Raw genomic sequence first — 23,335 nt, 5'->3', positions numbered from 1 at the left:
AGCCTTCTTTTTTTTGTATTACATACTAATTTAATGACTGTGTATTTTTCCCTTCAACTAAATGGCTGATTACAAGTATTAGACAGAATAATTCATAGACTGCTTTGTGTTTCAGCTGGGCTTCTTTGGTTTCTCAACCAGCAATATCTTTACTGGACCCTTTTATTACTAGGTTGATATTTTCCTCTTGGCTATAAGTCACTTGTAAAATTCTTTATGGCTCACTTGTCAAAAGATAGCAGATAATAGATGCACTATCTAATGATATGAAAAAGATTTTATTAACTTATACTTACTAGTTCTTAATCACTTCTACTTAATAAATGATATGTTTATTAAACTACAGTTTAAAAAGAATCTTTTTTGGGGGGATGCATGGTCCGGGAATCTAACCCAGGTCTCCCGCATGGAAGGTGGGCGTTCTAACCACTGAACTACCTGTGCGCTCTAAAAACAATCTTTTAACTAAATAATTCTACTATTTATTAAGTAGTTACACTTAATTGTTTCTAATTTCTCAAATACTGTTTTCTCTCTTTTGAAACATCAGAGCATGTTTCCATGTCCAGTTTTCATCACTTCTCTAATTTTTCATTATTCTTGACACATCAAGAGTGATTTTAATGAACAAATATGAAAGTCCATATGTTAGCTGGAAAGTTGTGAGCCTTGTACACTTAGATTTACCATTTTTATTTACCAAAATTAAAATAGCAAATTAAACTGTATTTATTTGCATATTAAGCATAATATGATATGTGAATTATTAATATATCATTCATGTATAATTAGGTAGACTACATTTATATATTTTAAAATATAAAATATATTCCATATATGCATTTGTGTGTTAAGTATATAATATGTATATTGGGAAATTACATTTATAAATATATAACAAATATACACACTATATAAAATATATTATAAATACATATATTACATATAAGATGCATACAACCATATAATATAATATATGCAAATATATTCATTTTCTATGTTTTTTGACAAATGATGTTATATATTACTTAGCACATATATGCATATTTTGGTTTGCTAAAGTTCTCAGAATGCAATATACCAGAAATAGGTTGGCTTTTAATAATGGGGATTTATTAAGTTACAAGTTATAATTCTAAGGCATCAACAAAAGGATACCTTTTCTGAGAAAAGGCTGATGACATCTGGGGTTCCTCTGTCACATAGGAAGGCACATGATGACATCTTTTGATCCTTCTTTCCTGGGCCCTGGTTTCAAACCGGCCCTCTCAATCTCGGCGGGTCCTTCTTGCCTCTCCTAGGGCATTTTCTTTCTCAGCTTCTCTGCGCACTCTCCAAAATGTCTCTGTCTTTTATGCTCTCACAAAATACTCCAGCAAGGGGACTTAGACCCACCTTGAATGGGCTGGGTCACATCTCCAAGAAAACAATCTAAGCAAAAGGTCTTACCTGCAACAGGTCAGCACCCACTGGGATACATTAAAGGAACATAGGCTTTTCTGGATTACATAATAGATTCAAACAAACACAACGTATATGTATCTTTTATTTTTTAATTAAATACATTTATCTATTGACCCTTCTATGAGCCAAATAAGAAATAAGTTTACAAACATTAATAATAGAGATATAAACATGGAAAGTTCCTGATCTGAGGTCACATACTTATAAACATTCACAATCTTCTAAACACTCACCATCATAATATATTCTACCAACTGTTGTGTATTACACTATTATACTCTCATTTCTTCTTTAATTTTTTTTCTAATATTATATTTAGAATCTACCTTCAAGAAGATAATTTAAAACTATATGGTAATATTCAAGCTCACAGTTTTCTATTGAAATTGCAGACAGGTATGTAAAATATCATTGGAAAACTAAGAAAAGCTGATACGAGTTTTTGTATGTATACTTCTAATCCTGACCCGGTAGTGTTATTTTAATTAACTGATTGATTAATTAATTTTTTTTAACTAAGAATAGCCCCTAGTAATTCCCAGCTCAGATGTTCAGGGGTTTGGAGTAAGGATTGGATATAAGGCAGTCCACAGAACTTCAACATTCCCTGCAGGACTGACAAGTGGAGACATGATTATTTCTTATTAATCTTCACTTAGGCTTGAAGTCAGAAATGAGAAATGAAGCAAAAGGATATGAATGGGGCGGGCCATGGTGGCTCAGTGGTCAAGAATGCTTGCCTGCCATGCCAGAGGACCCAGGTTCGTTTCCCGGTGTCTGACCATGTTAAAAAAAAAAAGAAAAAAAAGCTATGAATGTTGGTAAATGTACTTGACAAAAAATGGGCATGGAACCCCGACTGCTTTCAACTATCACAACAAACAAAAAGGAAACACCAAATCAAAGAACAGCTCCAGAGGTGGACATGGTGAAGACTTCTATGAAGCTACATTGGTAAAACCCCACGTAAAGCTATTCAGTAAATCATGCCTCCAACTTCTGCCTTTGCCTAAGTGCTTCCTACTCTAGCATTCTGGTATCAGGATATTTTAGTGCTGGACCTGGTAATTTTAGAAAAGGCTTTTTGTCCCTTGGGGTACACATGGAAATGTAATATATAAATCTGTACCCAGAGATTATCTCAAATAGATCCAGGTATTCCTGCCAATATTCTAAACCCACCAGCATTTGAATTGTAAGGAACATTGTACAGAAGCCATATCACAGAAATGCTTCAGTATTTAAGTTAAATTCATTCCCCGTGATTAATCTTTCATCTATGACTGGTTTGAGAACAGAGAATGGAAACATGCTTGTACTGAATCAGATATTTTCCTCTAGGCCACATTTTATGTCCTAAACCTTCTGCTTTGAACATCTTACAGCTCTTTTTCTTGCTTAAGATTTAAGGGAAAGAATTAAATGAGATTAAGATGGCTACATTAGATGTTCCAGGGAATCATTTTCCCAGAGAATCTTGGAACAACTATAAAAATCTGGCAGAGCCATTTCCCACAACACTCAAGAAAACAATTAAAAGATCATAACTGGGCAAGTGACGAAACAAGAAAAAACAGCTTTAAAACGGTTGGAAAAAACGATCATGCCCTAGTTGGACCCTCCACTACACACCTGCCATGGAAGTGTGCAACCCTGTTCCAGGGTGAGCAAAGTAACCCCTACATGGATACTAGGATGCTTATGTTAGTGCCAATCTACTGGGTTGTTCACTCTCATAAAACTAACCCTGAAGACAAAAGCAGCCTATTAACAGCTAAAGCAGTATAAGAAACAATTCAGTCAAAGCCACTTGGAATGATGGACTACCTACTTTAAATCATATGAAACAGAGGACCCAGGAGGGGGAAAATGTCTGTTTCATAGGAAATACAGAGGATATTTGAATTCCTGCAAATGGGGAAATTGCTAAGGCCAGGAGCAAGCACAAGCCCAGGACAAGACTCTAGCTCAGAAAAGACAGAAACAATGATTTACTTCACATTCACATCCAGCTGATCTTGACAGGAGGGTTAAACTTCAGGAGATCACCAGCCAACAGAGAAAATTTGCAAAGACTGTGAAAGATGCTTTCGTTTATTTTTGCATTAGTTTGTTTTTGTTAGCTCCTGACACAAAAAAATCCCTGTCATATCACTAGCCGGATAAAAAATTAAGGAAGAGAGCTCACCAGAGATAACACTTCAACATACAACAAAAGGTTTTAAGACAAAGAAACAAGAAATGATAGCCCATCCAAAGGAACAAGATACATATCCAGAAGCCATCATCAACAACAACAACAGAAACAGACTTTGTACATACTGAGCAAACACTTTAAAAAGATGATCCTCAATATGCTCAAGTAAATAAAGGAAAACAAAGAGAAGAACTAAAAGATATCAAGAATATAATGAATGAACAATATGAGACTCTCAATAGGGAGATAGAAATTACAAAAAGGAAACAAACAGAAATGCTGGACTTGAAACTATAATAACTGAAATGAAAAGTTCCCTGGAAGGTTTCAGCACTGATTGGAGCTGACAGAAAAAAGAATAGGTTAACTTGAAGACAACATTGAAATGATTCAGGCTGAGGATCAGAAAGAAAAAAAAAATGCCCAAGAGATCTCTGGGCCAATCATCTGGCCCATCAAGCTTCCCAATACACATGTTATGGGAGTCACAAAAGGAGAACAAAGAGAGGAAGAGGAACAATGAATAGTCAAGAAAATAATGGCAGAAAACTTCCCAAACGAGCAAAAGTCATGAGTATGCACATTCACTATGTCTAATGAACCCCAAACAGGATAATCTTGAAAAAAGCCACACCCAGAAACATAGCAGTCAAACTGTCAAATGTCAATGAGAAGGCTAGAGCTCTGAAAACTGCAAGAGAAAAGCAACATATTATGTTCAAGGGAGTCTCAAGAAGATTAGGTCCCAGTTTCTCATCTGAAACCATGGAGACAAGAAGGGGGTGAGGCAAAATATTTCAAGTGCTTTAAGAAAACAATTGTCAATCAAGAACTTTATACCTGGCAACACCGTATTTCAAAAATGAGAAAAAGAATAAAAAGACCAGCATAAACAAAAGCTGTTGGAGTTTGTCACCACAAGACCTGCCCAACCAGCAATGTTAAAGGGAGATCTTCAGACTAAAAATAATGTACACCAGTCAGTATACATTCCTTTGTATACCAAAGTAGCAAAGGAATAAAGACCTCTGGTAAAGGTCACCAACTGGATAATTAATTCTTAATGTCAGTATCATTGTACTGTAGGTTTTGTTACACAACTCAATTTTATTTCTTTCAGCTTCTAAAATGTGACTATGTAAAAAGTAATGAAAAATCTATGGCTTTGGGACAAAATAAAATATATAGAGATATAATTTGTAACATCTACCACAAAAATATGAAGGGGGCAGAGAAGTATAGTGTATGGGGATGCTACTGAAATTAAATTGGGATCAGTTCTAATACGATACGTCATAGATTTAAGTTGGTGAATTTAAGTGCCATGATAGCTAAAAAGAAAACATAGGAACAATATATACAAAAAGAAATGAGAATGGCTTAATATGTACAATACAAAATCTCAAATAAAAAGGAGGCATTAACAGAAGAATTGAGGGCAAAAGAGGTATAAGACCTATGAAGAACAATTTGCAAAATAGTTTTTGATTATATATCAAGAATGAAATGATCATATGGTATGAATGTTTGTGCTTGTATGTTGTTATGTTTAAAAAAATAATTAATTAATTAAAAAAAGAATCAACCGGCTGCTGGATTATAGTTCAACAATTTCAGGTATTTCCTCTAAAAAAAAAAAACAGCAAAAGAAAGCCCTGCATTGTAAGAGTTATTTAAATATAAATGGTTTAAACTCTCCCCAAAAGGCAGAGATTGGCAGCAGGGATAAAAAGCACAACAGGGTACAGCTATTTGGAGTTTACAAACACTAGGCTTAAATTCATAGATACAAGTAGGTTGAAAGCAAAGTGATAGAAATAATATATACCATGCAAGTAGAAACAAAAAGAGAACTTGGGTAACTAAACTAATATGAAATAAAAATGATCATCAGCCAAAAATTCTTGTGAGGGACAAAGATGGTCATTATATACTGAAAAATGGGTCAAGTAAACATGAAAATATAGCACTTACAAATATATGTGCTAATAATGACAGACCTCCCAAATATATGTAGCAATTGGTTATAGATCCCACTAGATATTCATGGTCCACATTAACAGTAGGACACTCCAATATACCACTTTAAATAATGGGTAGAACATCTTGACAGAAAATCAACGTGGAAATAGAAGACCTGGATGATAGAACAAAACAGTTATACCTAACAGACATACAGAACATTTCACTCAATAGTAGCATAATACACATTCTTCTCTAGGGCATTTGGATCATTCTCCAGGACAGACCATATTTTAGGTCATAATCTCAATAAATTAAAACATATTGAAATCATACAATGTACCTTCCCTGACCACAATGAGGCCAGAAATCAAAGAGAAAAATGGAAAATTGCAAATATGTGGAAATATAACATTGCACACTCAAACATCCAATGGGTGCAAGAAGAACTCACAAGAGAAATTAGGAAATACCTTGAGGCTAATGAAAATGAAAAATACAAGAACTGGCATGATGCAGCAAAGGCAGTGCAGAGAGGGAAATGTGCGGCTGTAAATGCTTACATTAAAAAAGAGAAAAAGATCTCAAATCAAAAACCTAACCTCAAACCTGGAGATCTAGAAAAAGAAGGGCAAATTAAACCCACAGGGAACAGAAGAATATAACAAAGATTAGAGTGGAGATAAATGAAAAAGAGAATTGAAAAAATAGAATCAACAAACCAAAAGTTGGTTCCTTAAAAAGATAAAAAAATATTTACAAACTTTTATGAGACTCAGAGAGAGGACACAAAAAAATAAAATCAAAAATGAAAAGCGGGCCATTACTACTTACCTCACTTAAACAAAAAGGAATATGAAAGGATACTATGAACAATCTTATGCCAATAAATTAGATAACCTAGATGAAATGGCAAATCCCTAGAAACATACAAATTACTTATGACTTAAGAAGAAACAGAAGATTTCAACAAATAACTGGTAAAGAGGTTGAATCAGTAAACAAAAGTGTCCCAGCAAAGAAAATCCCAAGACCAGATGGCTTCACAGGGGAATTTTATCAATCATTCTAAGTAGAATTAAAACCAATCCTGATGAAATTCTCCCCAAAAAATTGAAGAGGAGGAATCACTCCCTAACTCATTCTATGAGGCTAAGATCACCCTCGTACCAAAGACAAAATACCATACAGAAAAGAAAAGTATAGTTCAATATGTGTTATGAACATACGTGCAAAAAAAATCAACAAAATACTAGCAAACAAAATCCAACAACACATTGAAAGAATCATATACTATGATGAAGAAGAATTTATCCAGGTATGTAAGGGTGGTTCAAAAAAAAGAAAATCAGTTATTTTAATATACTACATTAATAAAACAAAGAAAAATAACCATGTAATCATCTCTATTGATTCAGGAAAGGCATTTGACAAAATCCAACATTCTAGTTTCTTGATAAAAACACTTAGAAAACTAGGAAAAGAAGGAAACTTACTCAGCATGATAAAGGGAATACATGAATAACCCACAGCCAACACCATGCTTAATGGTAAGGAAGTGAGCATTTTCCCTCTAAGACAAGGATGCCCACTGTCACCACTGATATCCATCACTGTAATTCTAGCAAGAGTAATTAGACAAGAAGAACAATAACAAAAATATGTGCAAACTGTAAAGGAAGAAGTAAAACTTTCCCTATTTGCAGATTATATGACGTTAAGTTCCTGAGAAATCCACAACAAAGCTACTAGAGCTCATAAATGAATTCACGAAATTGGGAAGGTACAAGATCAACAGATAAAAATCAGTAATATTTCTATTTATACTGTTTGTGCAAGTTTGAAAGTATTAGGTACCATGGAAAAGCCAAGTTTTAACCCTGATCAAATCTGGGAGCAGCCATTTCTTTTAAACCTGATTCAATACTGTAAATTGGAAACTTTCAATTAGATTATTTCCATGGAGATGTGACACATCCAATTGTGGGGTGTCCTATACGTAAATGGAGATGTGACTCAACCCATTCCAAGTGAGTCTTGATTATTTTACTAGAATCCTTTGAGAGAAGAGACATTTTGGAGAGAGTCAGAAATGACAGAGCTGACCGAAATTTCAGATCAGAGCTGACACAGATGCCAACACTTGGAGAACAGAGACACAGATGTTTGCAGATGTTTGGAGCCCAGCAGACGTCACCATGAGATGTTAAGCAAGCCAGAACCTGAAGAGAGCCAAGGGAAGCCAAGAAATGAAAGCCAACTCTGGAAAAGCAAAGTGAGGAACTCCACAGGAAACGAGGCTGAAAGCAATGGAGTCCAGGAGATAGGAAACAGCAGATGCCAGATATGTGACTACCCAGCTGACAGAGGTTGTCCTGATCCATCAGTCTTCCTTGAATTAACCTATCTTTCCCTATATACCTTAGTTTGGACAACTTTATGGGCTTAGAACTGTAAACTTGTAACATTAAATTTCCCTTTTTAAAAGCCATTCCAATTATGTATATCACATTTCAGCACTTACTAACACACTGTTATGACCAATTTGAAGAGGAAATCAAGTCAAGAATTCAATTTACAGGAGCAACTGAAAGAAATAAATCTCTACAAATAAATTTAACCAAGGATGTAAAATAATTGTACATGGAAAACTACAAAGCATTGCTAAAACAAATAAAAGAAGGCTGGATAAACAAAAGGATATTCTGCATTCACAGAGGACTAAATATTAAGAGAGGAGCTGTATCCAAAGTGATTTACAGATTCAGTGCAATCCCAATCAAAATCCCAACAGCCTTCTTTGTAAAACTGGAAAAGCCAGTTATCAAATCTATATGGAACTTTTTATAAGGGCCCCCAAATATTCATAAATATCTTGAAAAAGAACAAAGTTGCAGGCTTCACATTTCTTGATTTTAAAACGTATTACAAACACAGTAATCAAAACAGCATGATATTGGCTCAAAGCCTGATGTATAGACAATAGAATATAATTGAAGGATTATAAATAAATCCTTGTATCTATGGCCAATTGATTGTTAACAAGGGTGCAATATCCACTCAATTGGGCAAGAATAGTCCCTTCAATAAATGGTACTGACAAAATTGGATACCTATATGCTAGAGAATGAAGTTATATCCCTACTTCACATCATCTACCAAAATTAACACAAAATGAATCAGAAACCATGTATAAGAATGAAAATTATAAAATTCCTTAAAATAATCACATGGAAGGATCCTCAAGACTTGGTATTAGGCAATGGGTTTTCACATTTTACACCAAAGCATGAGCCACAAAAGAAAATAAAACAACAAATAAGACCTCACGAAAATTAAAACTTTGTTCATTAAAGGATTTCTTCATGAAAGCTAATGGAATATTTACAGAAGGGGATAAAATATTTGGAAACTACATATATGATTAGGGTTTAATATCTAGAATATATAAAGAACTCCTATAACTGAAGTACAAAAAGACAGACAAATATTTTTAAAAAAATGTGCAAAAGACTTGCATAGACATTTCTTCAAACTAATGGCCAAAAAAGCATGTGAAAAGATGTTCAACATCATTAACCATTATGAAAAAAGCAAATCAAAACCACAAGGAGATATTATAGTAGAATGACTACTATTAAAATATGAAAATAGCAAGTTTTGGAAAGGATGTGTAGCAATGGAGCACTCAATTATTGTTGGTGGGTATATGAAATGATGCAGACTATGTGGTAAATTGTTTCATGGTTCCTCAGAAAGCTAAGTATGGAATTACCATAAGACTCAGCAACCCTACTTCTAGATACATACTCAAAAGAACTGAAAGAAGGGACTAAACAGGTATCTGCACACCAATGTTCATAGTGACATTATTCACACTTGCCAAAAGATGAAAGCAACTCAAGTGTCCATCAAAAGATGAATGGATAAACAAAATGTGATCTTTAAAAACAATGAACTATTATTCATACATATAAAGGAATATAGTCTTGAAATATGTGACAACCTGGATGAACTTTGAACACATCTTGTTGAATAAATAAGCCAGTTGCAAAAATACATGCATTGCATAATCTTACTGATATGAAATAATTAGAAGAAGCAAATTCATAGAGTCAAAAGTATAATACAGGTGAGAAGTGTACTGGTGGCTCAGTGGCAGAATTCTCGCCTGCTGTGCCTGAGACCTGGGTTCGATTTCCAAGGCCTGACCATAAAAAAAAAAAGTATAATACAGGTTAACAGGGACCATGATAGGGGTAGAAAATGAGAGTTAATACCTAATTGGTACAGATATTCTGTTTGAGTTGATGGAAAATTTTGGTAATGGATGATGGTCGCCAAAACTTTCTACCCATCATATCAATCTTAAGCAATTGTATTTCTGTTTCTACTTTAACTGTGTCCAGGAGGATATCTATCAATCCATTAGGGACTGCATAAACTGGGAAGGAAGATGAGGCACATGAGACCCTGACAATCCACACAACTCACATACATGTATGGTGCTAAGAAAAGTTTCTGTAACCCATGGACTGCATAAGAATAAAAGCAAACACAAATTATCTAGACAATAGTGCTGTATTATAGATACATAACAGTCACATGTGGAACGTTTTTCCCAATAAAATACATTTTTAAAAAAGAAAACATGGACTAAGTTAAAAAATTATGCATTTATTTAGTCAAATATATCCAAATAATATAATTTTGATGTGTTATCACTATAAAATATTAATTAAATATAACTTTTTAACTAAGCCTTCAACACAGTGCATATTTTATAATTACATATCTCAATTAAGATACTAAACTTTCATCACAACTACTTGACCCATGTTTAGACTTTGTAAATCATGCATTTGAAAAAGTCCATTTACATGTCTATATTCTCCACTAACCAAACTGAGTACAAAAAAAACACACTTTTTTATTTGCATTCACATTGACAAAACTGCTTCATCTATTTTTTAAGAATCAATTTTACTTCAAAGCAAACTTACAAAACTTTTCATTATTATTATATCTAATACGTTGATCTGTGATCTGTGATCTTTGACATTTCTATTATAATTGTTTAGTGTTGCCACAAAGCATGCCTACATTTGATGATGAAATTGATCAATAAATCTCGTGTGTGTTCTGAATGCTCCACTGACCAGCCTTTCCCTTATATTTTCCCCTTTCCTTGGGCTTGCAACAATACTGAAATTAAGCCATTTAATAACCCTACAATGGCCTCTAAGTGTTCAAGTGAAAGGAAGAATCACATATCTCTCCCTTTAAATCAAAAGTTAGAAGTGATTAAGCTTATAGGCCAAAGGCTGGGAGGCTTGTGTCAAATAATTAACCAAGTTGGGTGCAAAGGAAACAGTCTTGAAATTAAAAGTGCTACTTCAGTAGCACACAAATTATCAGAAAGCAAAACAATTTTATTGTTGATATGGAGAAAGTTTTATTGTTCTGGGCAGAAGAGCAAATCAGCCATAACATTCCCATAAACCAAAGCTTAATCCAGAACAAGGCCCTAACTCTCTTCAATTATATTAAGGCTGAGAAAGGTGAAGATACTGCTAAGGAAGAGTTTGAAGCCAGCAGGTGTTGGTTAATGAAGTTTAAGAAGCCATCCCTATAACATAAAAGTGTAAGGTAAGGCAGCAAGTGCTGATGTAGGAGCTGCAGCAATTTATCAGAAGATATGGCTAAGACAATTCATGAAGGTGGCTACAGTAAATAACAGATTTTAAATGTATGAAACAGCCTTCTATTGCAAGAAAATGCCATCTAAGACTTTTATAGCTGGAGAGGAACCAGGGCCTAGGTTCAAAACTTCAAAGCCAGGCTTACTCTCTTTTTAGGGACTAATATAGCTGGTAACTTTAAATTGAAGTCAATGCTCATTTACCATTCCAAAAATCCCAGAGTCCCTAAGAATTATGCTAAATCTATTCTATCTATGGAACAGACAGAACATATGTTGGCAACATGGTTTACTGAATATACTAAGCACACTGTTGAGACCTATTGCTCAGATAAAAATATTCCTTTCAAAATATTACTGCTCACTGACAATGTACTTGATCAGCCAAGAGTTCATGGAGATGTACAATTAGATTTATGTTGGTTTTATGACTGCTAACCCATTTTGCAACTCAAGGATCAAGGAGTCATTTTGACTTTCAAGTCTTAATATTTAAGAAATATATTTTGTAAGGTTATAGCTGCATAGATAGTGATTCCACTGATGGATTTGGGCAAAATAAATTGAAAACCTTCTGGAAATGATTCACCATTTTAGATGCCATTAAGAACATTCATGATTCATGTGGGGAGGGCAAAATATCAACATTAACAGTTTTGAAGAAACTCCTCATGGAGGATTTTGAGGGATTTAAGACTTCAGTGGAAGTAATAACTGCGTATGTGGTGTAAACAGCAAGAGAACTAGAATTAAAAGTGAAGCTTAACAGTTTGTCCGAATAGCTGCAATATAATGATAACATTGAACATATGGAAGAGTTGCTTCTTACAGATGAGCACAGAAAGTGGTTTATCGAGATAGAATCTACTCCTCGTGAAAATTCTATAAGCATTGCTGAAATAACAAGAAAGGTTTTAGAGTATTAAGTAAACTTAGTCCATAAAGCAGTGACAGGGTTTGAGAGAGGACTGACTTCAATTTTGAATGAAATTCTACTATGGGAAAAATGATATTGCACAGCATCACTCATGCTACTGGGAAATTTTTCGTGAAAGGAAGAATCAATTCATGAGACAAACTTTATCATTGTCTTATTTTAAGAAATTACCATAGCCACCCCAGCCTTCAGCAACCACCACCCTAATCAGTCAGTTGCTGAATAATCAGCAGTGAGGTAAGACCCTCCACCAACAAAAAAGATTATGACTCTCTTTAAACCTAGATGATGTTTAACAATTTTAGCAATTAAGTGTTTTTAATTAAGATATGTACATTGTTTTTTAAAGATAATGCTAAGAGACTACAGTATAGTGAAATCTGACTTTTATATGCACTGGGAAACCAAATAATTTGTGGAACTTGCTTTATTATAATATCTGTTTTATTGCAACAGTCTGGAACCAAAGTAGCAATATCTTCAAAGTTTGCCTATACCCATAAGATTTTTTACATAAGTATAGAGAAGAGATTATAGGTCAGGCACTAGAACTGGAATACAGTTTCTGCAAAGATATAGTAGAAAAGTTGGTGCTAGAGTCCTTTCTAGGGGTGATGAATCAATACTTAAAAATAATTCCCACAGCTCGATTGGATGCAAACCATTGCCCTGCATTTTATTCTAAGGGAGATTTAAAATAGTACAAGCTTCCAGCAATCAAAAGCCTTACAAGTGTTTCTAATCTCTTAATCAATAGATTGAATGATGTATGTATAAAAACTATATCCCCTAATGTGTATATTTATGTGAATATAATTTATATATATGTGCATATAATATTCACACACATTTATTTCTATATAAATCAATCCACTTAAAGAAACGATAAGGTTCCACGTCTTCCATCTTGAGAGAGTCTACTTTTCTAACACTAGAAAGTTAACTAAATATCAACAGATAGTATTTGGCAATGTAGATAAATTGGCAAAGAAAGATATCTATGGCAGTTTGATGTAAAATCAAAGCTTATAAAATAATATATATGTTTAGAGAGGGATTTAAATATAGTTATAAATAAAGGTAGAGAAAGAAATGGATATATGACAATAGAGATAGAGATAAACACAAAGATACAGACATAGATGCATTTACAACATTTCACTCAGTGGTGTTTGCTGATAAATGTTTAACAACTGTCTGTACCAAAAAAAAAAAAAACTGATTTTAAGTGTTTGATAATTTCTTTGTTATACATATTGTCACTCTGGCTGATGCAGTGGAAGCTACCAATATGATATCACAGTGACGTCACAAAAGCAGGGAACTGTGAATAGATATGGAGTAGACACCATTACGTAAAATTTATACCATACGTATCCAGGATGTGACAAGCACAGATAGCTGCTTTGCAAAATTTGGACTTCCCCTCCATTATGTTGATTGTGATTTTCACAAGATAGTGAAAGTCCTGTCGAGAGAATATGTTCTCCAACCTCCTGACATTTAGGTGTAGCTCTGACTGTATTTTGCAAGTCTTATCTGAGTGGAACTGAATTTTGTCACTTCCAAGTAAGAGCTTTGACAAAGTGATTTTGCCTTCTCTATACTCTTTTTTTTTCCCTTTAGTGTTAACTGATTGCAGAAGATGATGACCCAAGATAGAAAGTGTCCATATCCCTGGATTATCATGTGGAAAAAGCTATTTGCTAAAAAGAAACATCTGCACTGATTTCTTAAATAAACTCCTATGGTTTATTTAAGATTCAGGGGTTTACTACAGCAGCTAGGTTTATCCTAGCTAATACACATTTCCGTCTTTTCTGTTTTTCTGCAAAAAATGAGAATGTGGATGATTAAACAAATCTAATATATTTGAGGTAAACTACATTATGATTTCAGTAAAACTGAAATCTTAGCAATCATGCAAATATAATGTGCACATACCAGTGATTTTGTCAGGTATTTTAAAATAATTTTAAACGTGCAAAATAAATCTACCCTAAATTCATGATTATTCATAGGTTTCTATTTTATTTATAAATGATACCCAAAATCTTTCCTTTGATATGATATGAATGGTTTCTACCCAATGTAAGAGGATCATTATTTTAATATTTCATTTGTTGAAATAACATTTCAGACAACATATATTAAAAAAAATAGTCTTTACTGCAAAAATATTTGGATTTTCTATTTCCTTCCTGAGGTTTGGTGTCAATGCTACATGTGAAAATGTGCATTTCACAGATCTCGATGCTGATGAAGTGTGAGTGATGCCACCATCTGCAGCTGGGGAAACACAAATTCTGTGGAGCCTGCACTTGGGCCCCAACACATAAAAGGCTATTGAGGTCATCAGTATAATATTATTTTCTTTCTGTTTTCCAGGTTAAATGTAACACACTTGAGGTTTGGGATTCCAGACAGTTTTTGAAGGGATTTGAATTTATTTCAAGTCAGGTTTAGGGGAAATTTATCCTAATCTTCTTTTCCTAAACCTCTCTCATAACACTCTATATGACAACAATTAATTTGAAACCACTTATAAACAAGTTTAAAGTAAAAATATTTACAAAAGATTCAACACTGATAATTCCTAATGCTTGCTGTTATCCATCTTATAAATGGTCCATAATGTAAAAGCAAACACTAAATAAATAATAATAAAATTTCATTAATGTAATATAATACCTTTTTCTCAATATCTCAGATTTATTTCTTTATGATAAATAACGTAATCTTTACACAGGTCGGACAAAATATACCATAATCTTTAAATTGAACTTAATGATAGGAACGATGCATTTTTCCCCGTTTACAATTTTTGAAATATCTCAAGCAAAATAAGTTCAACCAATGTATCTTTGAAAACTTTAAATTTTATGATATATGTGGTAGATTCAGTTCTCAACTTGACCAGGTGAAGGCACCTAGTTCTGTTGCTGCCAACATGAGCCAATGGTATGTGAACCTCATGTGTTGCTGATTACATCTGCAGTCGGCTAGGAGGCATGCCTACTGCAATGAATGATGTTTGACTTAATTGACTGGTATTTAAATGAGAGATTCAACGTAGCACAGCCCAAGCAACTCAGCATACCTCATCTCAGAACTCGCAGCTCAGCCCAGGCCTTTGGAGGTGCAGATAAAAATCACCTCGGGGAAAGTTGTTGGAACCCAGAGGCCTGGAGAGAAGGCCAGCAGAAATTACCCAGTGCCTTCCCATGTAAGAAAGAACCTCAGTTGAAAGCTAGCTGCCTTTCCTCTGAAGAACTAACAAAATAAATCCTCTTTTATTAAAAGCCAATCCATCTCTGGTGTGTTGCATTCTGTCAGCTAGCAAACTAAAACAAAATGTATTCCTCCTCTAGCATTATTTGTTTAGTCTTCCTAATATTTATTAATATTAAAAGTTTTCACTTAAAGGTAAAACTGTTCCTTGGATTAAACTTGTGTGTATATGCCCAAATTTTATGCACACTGAGAGTTACTTATACCTGGCTAGTGGAGAATACAAATAATTTTTTTAATAATTTCCATTTATCAATGAATATCACATTAAGAAGGAACATAAGGAGACTTTCTTTGCCAAAATGTAATTTATTTAATTTTGAAACATCATTTCATCACATGCAAAGTAAAAAAAAAAAAAATTGCATGAAACTATGTACAAGATAGTGCTTGTGACAAGAAAGTCACGAGACAAGACGTTCACTAGATAGTGCTTCTGTCCTTGAATTCACAGTCAAATGTACTTTAAGTTCAATATAACATTTGCATCTTCTTAAATTGCTTTGTAGAATATATGCTTAAAGTCATCAGTGTAAAACTTCATTTTTATAAGTGGAAAGAATTGGGCAGTGAGGGACATTCTTATATCTTTTTATTTGGTTTCTCAAAATGGAAACACCATAAGTGAGTTTTCTGATTCATTTTTACTATACAAGCTGAATTTGGACTTGAATTTGCAGACATATCATTGCCATTTCAACTGGAGAAATATACTCTGTGATTAAAAACTAAATATATACCTTGGTGTATGAGAAATCTGTAGGTTTGTTGTACTTCATCTCAGTTTAACAAGAGTTATATACCGATATGACAGAAATTTCCAATTAAATGACAATGAGCTACTTCTGCTTATCCTCATTATGTTTATGACTAAACAAAATTGCCAAACATAAAGAGAACTGAGCACTTCTTAAGAAAATGCTGCTTATAGAGTACAGAGTATGGAAAAAAATAAGGTAGAAATATTTGGGTATTTAATGTAGTGTATATCGGCTATTTCTTAAAACAAGTATTGAGAATTCCAAAGAAAATGCTGTGGCATATTAGATTTTCTTGTAAAATTCTTTAAAAAACATATGAATATATCCAGAATTATGTAATATTTCCTGTAATCCCAGATCCTAATCTATTTTAAAAGCCTGGTCTCACCATAGTCATTTGTTAAAAGCCTCTAGACAGAGGAAGGATCTTACCAAATATTTCAGTATAATCACTGTAGGTGCTCATCTAAGCTTCTTTAAAAAAGTGCTACACAGTTGACTGTAAGATATTGCTGCAGAAATAATCAAATTATAAGTTTATAATATTGGTTTGTCATATTCTCAATTTCCATATGTGTACGGCAATAGATAATCATAGAAGGGGAAGGAAAGAAATAAGATAAGTTGACAAACATGTTTGATTAATCATACATAATTGTGAATGTTTGTGCATGTGTGTCAAGAATTGAGGTTAGTAGAAATAATGATGGTCTCTGTCATAAATTCTCCTAATTAAAAATGTGTTAACTGGGAAACTCATTCTTTAAAAACAATTAACAATACTCACTTTTTACCTTAATAGAATTAAAGTGAAAATTCCAGCCTAATTCAATGATTAAGTAAGACTAATTCAATGATTAACTGAGACTAAAAATCCCTACCTACCTCCAAATGTGATTGCAAGGACAAATCGATTTAAGGGTTGTAACGTGTTTCATAAGCAGTATATCATAGTGATAATATGACAAGTATTATTCAAGTTGGCCTAACATGGCCATTACATATCTTTTAAACAGAAATCTCAGGTATCTTCATTGCCTGACTGCAATAAGCATGTCAATCAAGTAAATTGAAATTTTCTTAAGTGGGAGACTCAGTATGAAGTGATTTAGGGGACATAAGGGTGAATAACACATATATTCCCAGTATCTAAGGAATGTTCAATTCAGTTGAAAATATTTTGGCTGCAATGCAAAATTCATAAGTAAATCTTCTTTCTCAACATTTTATTTTAAAATAATCAATGCCCTTTCCTTTTGTATTGAAAGACACAAACTGAAATCTGCTTACCTAGACAAGAATCGCTAAAGATATAAATGTGTAGGAACACTTAGATAGACATTTTGAGACACTGCTAGAGTCTGAGTGTGGGCTAGCACGAAAGTGAGAAACTCTTGGAGACCACAGTACTTGTCATAGACATAGTCTAATTTCACAGATGTTTTAACTCTGAGCACCCCACCAGATCCTCACAATGAAGACCCAAGAAAGACCGCCTCCTGATTTTGACCAAGGAAGGGAAGAGTAAATACAGTAAAACATGACTAAAATCTTCTCCATAATAAAGTCCTACTCTATGGAGTAAAGGACTTTGTCAGAGCATAATTCTGAAATCTCTTTCCAGCTGGAGAAAGGGAATTCTTCCTTGCTCCAGCTCTGTCTTAGGCCTTGGTTTAAAAAACAGCAAAGGAAATTAGAGAAAAACACTTAGATCCCAACCCTACAGACTTCCCACTTAAAACTGATTGGTCAAAAAATCCAAGAGTGCAAACAGCAAAGTGATGAATTGGCCTCTAACTAAAGGCATTGCTTACAAAACACTTGGTGGATTGTTCATGCCTAACGCTGGATGACTATACAGGTCTGCTTTAGTTACCAACTATTTCAATGGGCTTTGTGCAAAACTAAGACAGTCTTGGAAAAACATCATTTTAATTAGTAAAATAACCCTTACTCTAAAACCCATGCTTTAAAACAACACCGCGAAGAAATATAAGGTAACAAAATTGAACACATGCAACATAAACTCATAGCTCTTCAACTTAAACAACCTCAAACAACCTTCAAGGAAAATCATCCCAGGGTTTTAGAGCCAACTTTGACTACAATAAAATCTTTAACATAGATAATTGAAAATGGAAATTAAGATTGTCCAATTTTAAAGACAAAAATTAAACTACAATTATAGAAGTTCCAGTGACTCCCCTCTAAGGGATTTGCTCCTATCTGCCCTCAATTACCCTTAAATATTCTAGGAGAAGCAAACATCCCAGGCCATGGGTACTCCGTCACCTTTCTGAAAGACACTAGAGCCACCTTTTCCATCCTTGAGGTATCACAATTCCCCACCATAATCCCTCACAGGACACCCACCATCTCTGTGGTGTGGTTAGATAACTGATCACATGATCTGTCCCTTTTTAAACCTCTTTCTGTGTCACTAGGACAACATAGCTTTTTATTAAGTTCCACAACCCTGTTAATTTGTTAACCAGAGTTTAAATTTCTAATTGGAATGTTAACGGTCACTCAAAGAACTAACACGAGGTAGGGGACTCTTCCCCTATTCATTTTGGTCTTCTGACAGTTCTCATAGATAACTCCACTTTTTTTTAATCGCTCTTACATCACACCATGCCTTTGACAATCCCCACATTCAGAACATACATTACTAACTCACTCTGAGCCACTGGAACAACACGTGCAGGGCACAGCTGGGAAGCCAGGCCCTAAAAAGGCTCCCAGGGATTCTGTAAAGTGGACAATCAAGAGGGACATGTCTAGTCGGTGGGTTCTGAGAAGAGACTTTGACCCGGCAATGCCAGGCTGCTTCCTGCTCATTTTCAGCCCTTTTCCAGGGGTAGGCGCTCGCAATGTGTGAGGGAGGCTGAGGGGCGTGGGGAGACACCCACTGTGGCTGGATTGAGAGTGTCCCAATCGGGAGGGCTACCCCGGGTGGCTGGATTGAGAGTGTCCCAATCGCCCCTCTGGACCCCTCCATTCTGGTTCAGCATCATCCCCTGCCCAGCTGGCCAAATCTGAGAATGCTCCAGTCAAACAGGCAGGCTCAGGAGGAGCCACGGGGGATGAAGAGTTTCCCGAGGAGCTGCCTCAGAGGGAAATAGTTGGGGTCATTCTCAAAATGCAAGGAGCGGCAGAAACTCAGGTATGTGGCAAATTCAGAAGGATAGCCTTTACATAACACTTCAGTGGGAGGGGACATCTCCTCACGAATCCTTTCCCATTGCTGTCTCTTGGTGGTGACTTTCTGTCCCTGCCAGGGAAGAGAGGACAAGTTGGTGGACCAGGGCCCAGAGCCCAGAGCCCAGATCCTCTGGGCTATGGGCTCCTAGTTGTCTCCTGCAGAATGTTCAATCAAGCGCACCAAGTAAAGGCATGCCCAGCAGTTCCTGGGAGGTTTTTGTTCTCACGATAGGGGAAGAGCTTGTGGGTCCCGCTACTTGATGGGCAGCCCAGAGACTATGGTGCAGACCCGGCTGCCCTTCTTGCCTAGCCCTATGAGAAAGCTCTCTGGTTTCACATGTCGGTGCATAAAATTCTTTCAGTGATTGTTTTCAATGTGAGTAGTCATCTGGTCTACAAACAGCAGGCAGTTTTGAGACTAAATTTTCTCGGCTAGAAGTTGAAGAGGTCCTTCCGGCTGGGCCCTGTCATGGTCAGGTTCATGTGTCAACTTGGCCAAGTGGTGGTACCTGTTTGTCTGGTTGGGCAAGTACTGGCCTGTCTGCTGCAATGAGGACATTTCATAGAATTAGATCATGATCACATCAGTTGCATCCACAGCTGATTCCATTTGTAATCAGTCAAGGGGCATGTCCTGTGCAATGAGTGATGCTCAGTCTAATCACTGAAAGCCTTTTAAGGAAGATTCAGAAGAGACAGGCTGTCTTCCAGCTTTGGCTGGCGAGCCTCTACTGTGGAGTTTGTCCAGACCCTCCATCAGAATCGTGGGCTTCACAGCCTGCCCTGCAGATTTTGGACTCTGCGTTCCCATGGTCACAGGAGACACTTTGATAAATTTTATATTTGAGAGTGTTCCCTGTTGATTCTGTTTCTCTAGCAAACCCTAACTAACACAGGCCCTATGGCCGCCCCGGTCCCGCACCACCTAAAGGCGGGGATGTATCCGCCCAGCCTCCCTGTGTAGATTTCACTTGCAGTGTGGAGTTCAGGTGCCTGGTTTTGACACATTCAAGCTTGATTGCAACATCTCCCGCAGCAAGGCCCATACCGAGAAAGTCCAAAGAGGTCGCTGCTGACCTTCCAGCCCAGCAGGTACCTCTGCTGGGCTCTCAGCTTCGAGGCTGCGGCCAGGCCTGCGGGTGATGTTCCCGCGACTTCCCGGCTCTGAGCTCCCCCAAGGCGGTGCTCCTGCTGCAGCTCCCGCCGCCTCGGGGTCACACTCTCTGCTCAACTACCAGATAAGCAAAAATTAAAGGTCTCAGGCTCACTATACAAGGGTTCCTTGACTAAGGGCTCTTCCTTTCTACCACTAACCCCTGCAGAGCCCCTGTGTATGTGTGTGTGCGTGTAATTCTATTGTGGGAAAAGATACATACCATAAAAGGACCATTTTTAACCTTTTTGTTTTTTTACTCAGCAATTCCGCTTGTAGAAATTCTATTCAGCAGCAAACCCACATGTATAAATTTCATTGTACAAATATACACACATACCCAGTGTGATTCAACAAGGCTAATTGTGTCAATATTACAATGAGAAATATTTCACTCTATATCCCCAAGTACTTTCTGAATATTGTGAATATGCAATACACAAGTAAAATTTTTTTTAAATAGCAAAAAATATTCTATATAGCTACACATGATGTTAACATATTTACTGATATTTTTTCTGTAATGGAACTCTATTCTAGCAGTAATTTACATGGAACCAGTATACAGAGGAACATTTTAATTGAAGTGGATGGGGAAGCCTCTTCCTAAACCCAATTCTTAAAAAGCAGGAATAGCAGTCACTTTTTGGCAAATCCAAAGTTCAGAATCCAGAAATTTACATTTTTACTCAAGAAAGCAAGCAGCATTGAGGATGATTAGGATATAGCACATCACTCATCAGGATGCCAGTCAATTTAACTATGATCTCTCAGTCATTTGTTCTTTATTTAAATACTGTCCACCCAAAAAAAAAAAAAAAGAGAGAGATGGGAATGTGTTCAAAGCAGATTGTTTCTCCTTCCCCATTAGAATTAATCTTTTCATTATCTTCTTGTCCCTCTTCACACATCCAGTGCACAACATAACTATCTTCTACATCTGCAGATGCAAAAGTGCAAGCTGGTAGAGAGATCATCCTCTTGGGAGTGTCAGGTACTGACACTGCCCTGCATGGAACTATAGGTGAAACCAACACCTCCTGTCTTCAAGGAGAACCCTTTCATGGACCACACACCATCTGACACCAGAGGCTTGCAGCAAAAAGATCTCAACAGAAGTAGGTATGGGACATGAATTCACAGTCTTAGGCTGAACTGCTCTTGCAGCAATTCTTGTCCATGATGCCAGTACTGCCTCCTGAACTGAAGTTATCACTTCAGTTATTTTAGTCATTTCTTCTCTCTGCCTTTCCTGACCTCTTCCTGTCTTGCTCATCGTCTTGCAATTCTTCGAATAGGACTGCAACTTGGCCTTCCATGGTATATCAAGAATATCCTGTTTTTGCTCAGGGTAAGCATGTCACTGGAGCCTCAGATAAACCTCTGTTTTGGGGCCATTGGCACTCAAATTAAAATGTCGGCACCACTTCTGCAAAGTGTCCCGGTGTACCTTATTAATTGAAGGTAAAATGGATGGCAAGGGAAGCACTTGTACTTTAGGTTTTGAGCAAGTTTTGAATTGCTTATTCATTTGAGGAAGAGGAAATTTATCTCTTTCTTAGACTTTTTTGGTTTAGCTTCTGCAGTTGAAGTACTTGGTTCCATTTGATGCTCCTCTTGAGGTTCCTCTTTTATTAGAACTAAAGTGGTTATCGCATGTTCCTTCTCTAATTCCTCCTCAAAGACATTCTTTTTCTCCCAAACCCAAGGGCAAAGAAATTCTATTCTGGCCCTATTGTGACAAAGCTCTGATTTCTAATCATTTTTAAGTACACAATTACATAGAATTAATTATATTCATAGTGTTATGTCACCATCACCACCAGCCATCACTAAGAATTTTTTATCACCCCCATCAGAAACTCCTAAGGTTCCTTGTTTCCCATCCTCAATAATCCAGTAGTCTTGATTCTTGAAGACAATTGTATAACTACATACTTTTTACGCTGTGATGCTGTGACTGTGATAACCCTGTGACTGATACTCCCTTATCTAGTGTACAGACAGATATGTAAAAAAATAAAGACAATAAATAAGTGACTAGTAGGGGAGAGGATTGGAGATGTTTTGGGTATTCTCTTTTACTTTTTATTTTTTACTATTTTTATTGTTTATGGGGTAATACAAATGTTCAACTATCAATTGTGATGATGAACACACAACTGTATGATGAGACTGTGAACCACTAACTGTATACTTTAGATAACTGTATGGTATGTGAATATATCTCAATAAAATTGCATTTCTAAAAAAACAACAGTTTTTATTAACCTTCTTTGTTATATCCTCTTTCTCATGTTGAACTTGCATATATTTTGTTATATTTATACCTCAGAATTTCGTGTGTGTGTGTGCTTTTGTGTGTGCTTGCATGTGCACCAATATGCATAGCATTGGGTTATTTATGTCAAATATTTTGACATATATTTATGTCAAATATATCTTCCTATATACCTATATTTTAGTATATAGGAAATCGATTGACTTTTGCACATTAATCTTATATCCTACAACCTTGCTATGATCACCTACTAGTTTCTGGAGGGTTTTATTGTTGTTGATATTCTTTGCGATTTTCTACATAGACAGTCATATCATATGCAAGCAAAGACAATTGTATTTCTTCCTTCCAATCTTTGTAGTTTTATATCCTTTTCTTGCCTTA

The 23,335-nt window shown here is 35.6% G+C and overlaps 1 pseudogene; it reads right to left on the bottom strand.

Moving 5' to 3' along the window:
• Positions 1–19,259: 19,259 nt before the first annotated feature.
• LOC143680572 (casein kinase I pseudogene) lies at positions 19,260–20,000 on the bottom strand (annotated as a pseudogene).
• Positions 20,001–23,335: the final 3,335 nt, after the last annotated feature.

Source organism: Tamandua tetradactyla, chromosome 4 (genome assembly GCF_023851605.1).
Source record: "Tamandua tetradactyla isolate mTamTet1 chromosome 4, mTamTet1.pri, whole genome shotgun sequence".
NCBI classification, from domain to species: Eukaryota; Metazoa; Chordata; class Mammalia; order Pilosa; family Myrmecophagidae; genus Tamandua; species Tamandua tetradactyla.
The sequence above is the reverse complement of the archived record's forward strand: the minus strand, read 5'-3'. Positions and strand labels throughout refer to the sequence as shown.